Below are 2872 nucleotides of genomic sequence, written 5' to 3' on the forward strand. Positions count from 1 at the left end.
AACAGCCTGGTGCTGGTAGAAAAACAGAGGGAAGGTTATTGGTACACTCCTTAGCTGTCCAGATTCCTGAATTTCCTGAGCTAGTCAGGCACAAGGGAGCACTTCCTCTTTACTGCTGCAGATCCTACCACAAGATTACTTTATTTTAAAAAAAGAATACAACTCAAACTCCTGGCATGTCTGGCCAAGGCTGCTTTTTTCCCTGCCCAGCTGAACAGCCTGGGAGCCTGCACAATCTCTGTTTCTCCTCAGACAGAGCAGGCTGCAGTTGCTGCCTTTTTGGAAAAATGTGAGGGCCTGCCTGGAGAGGCTCTGAAGTCTCAGCTGTGTCAGGATGAGGGGAGCCCTTAGAGAGCTGCCCACTGCCCTCTTTGCCAGCCTGATAGTTGGTGTGTCAGTTGCTCTTGGCACACGTGGTGCAGGTTGGCAGTCTTAACATCTAAGATGGGTGGGAAAGCCTGGTGGCTGTGCTGGGAAAGCCATGTCTCTGCCACCAGGAGCACAGTGGGAAGATCCAGAGTGCAGAGGATATTCTTCTGTAATGATCATCTCTTCAAGGGTATGAAATAAAACCTTTCCAGATGGAAGCCTGTGTTTGTTTGACACCCCTGGGAGAACAACAGTCAGACTGCAGGCATCATGATACCAGCAACACTGCACTGGCTGCTCCATGGGGCACTTGCTGATAGCAAAGGGGTCTGTCTGTTTAGGCTGCCTGGGAATCAGGACTCCTGGGATCTCAGGTTCTTCCTTTGAGGCTCCTGCTCCAGCTGAGCTGGTGAGCTGCTGCCTGTGGTTTAGTAGGTGAGGAAAATAGGTATCTCATAGGGGTGCTGTGAGGCTGAGATGAAAACTGCAAGGTGCTCACAGGTTGCCCTCCCACAAAAAGTGTTGCAGACATCCTGAGCAACCTGAAACTTCCTAACCTGGCGTGAGCTTTTTGTAGCAGAAAATCTTGGGGATGTTGTTCAGTTTGCTTGGCCACATGGTGTTCTGTGGTGACCCTTCCCAAATTGTAGCAGAACAAGGCTCTTTGTTTTCACCAGAGTTTTCACTCTTGGCATTTTATGGCCTGCTCAGAATGGGATGTCCTGCTAGATCAGGAGTTTTGTTTTTTAAATCGGCCTAGATGAAATTCTTTGTCATCAGGGAGTCAGCCTGACTGGCCTTGCAGGAAGCAGGGGAGCTGGTGCTTCCCAGGCCCTGGTTCCAGGCCAGGTGCCTGAGGAATTAAGTTAAAAACTGCTCTGCTTGTGCCTAGCTCTGTGCCTGTGGGAGGCTGCTGGGGAGAGTGGGCTTTGTGCTCTCACTTCTCCAGGCTTGTGCCTCTTGGGGCATTCATGTCTCTTGTTGTGACTCCACTGCTTTTCTGTGCTGTAGAGCCCCTGGATGTGGCAGAGCCCTGGCAGGCCCCTCGTTTCCCTGAGCAGCACTGCTGCTCTGCCTCAGCCCCTGGGGCCTGCTGGGCACCCTGTTCCCTGGGGAGGGCTTGGAGCCTGGGCTTCCCAATTGTCCTGTGCCTATTGGTGTCATTGTCCTGCCTGTTCTGGTGGCAGCTACAGGGATTTGTGAGCTCTGGCTGTGCTGAGTCTGGTAACCAAGGCAGGCTGGTCTGCTGTGACAGTTCAGGAGTGAAGGCATCAAAGCCCAGTCAGAACTCCAGGTGTGAACACAGGGCACTCTGATCTCAGCACCTCTCAGGTGACAGGGGGCACTGAGGTACCTGCCCACCCTCCCCAGCCCAGCTGTGCTGCCTCCAGTTTGTCTGCTCAGTTACATTAAGCCTCTCCAAGTGCTCTGAAGGCAGCCAGCAACCTCTTTTCATCATTACCAGAGACTTTTTTCCACCCTGCATCCCCAGCCATCCTGGGCAGGACTGTTGACTGAAGTCTGAAATGCCTGGGGGGGCTGATTGGAATGGGAGGTTTTTGACATCCCCCTTGGAAAGGGGGAAAGGCAGGACCTTACTGATCTGTTTGGCAGTCACACTGTCACCTCCAAGCCCTGCTGCTGCTGTGTTAGCTGCTTTTATCACCCCATCCAGCAGAGCTGAGATACTCTTGTCTTGTTTGAATGATGATTGTGCTTTTGCTTTTTATTTTAAATAAAATCAATTATTTTGCATTATTCTGTCAGCTAGTCCCTTCTTTGTCATACCATGACCTGAAAAAAACACCCTGCAGGTGTACAGCTGTTTCCCAGAGTAACACAGGCTAAAGGGGGCTCAGGTCATAGCTCTGGGGGAGCTTTGGGGACTGTAGGTCTTTCTCACACACGACTGGTATGTCTGTGTGGTGGGGTGTGTTTTGGAAGCTGCTGGGCTTCTGGTGGCTTTGGGAGAAGGTGGTTTCAGTAGCTCTGTTAGCAGAAGGCAACGTGTGCCTTTGCCCCCTCCCTGGGCTGTCCTGCAAATGTGGTACTTCTCTTGCCATCTTGAACAGGTGAGCAGAGTTTTCATCTTCCAGGTGTCACAGGCTGCTATGGGCTTCTAGATGGGCTGTGGAAGGGCTGGAGGACAAGTGTGAAACTGACCTTCCTCTCAACCATCTCCTGAGGCAACACATCCACCTGTTGTTTGAACACCTCCAGGGATGGTGCCTCCACCACCTCCCTGGCAGCCTGTTCCAATGTCTCACCACTCTTTCTGTGAAGAAATGTTTCCTGATACCCAATCTGAACCTGCCCTGGCACAACTTGACCCCATGTCCTCTTGTCCTGTCGCTCATCACCAGGGAGAAGAGCCCAACACCTGCCTCACCACAACCTCCTCTCAGGCAGTTGTAGAGAGCAAGGAGCCCTCCCCTCCGCCTTCTCTTCTCCAGCCCCAGCTCCCTCAGCCTCTCCTCACCAGACCTGTTCTCCAGACCCCTCA

This window comes from Chaetura pelagica, unplaced genomic scaffold (genome assembly GCF_000747805.2).
Source record: "Chaetura pelagica isolate M959 unplaced genomic scaffold, ChaPel_1.0 scaffold704, whole genome shotgun sequence".
Taxonomy (NCBI): Eukaryota; Metazoa; Chordata; class Aves; order Apodiformes; family Apodidae; genus Chaetura; species Chaetura pelagica.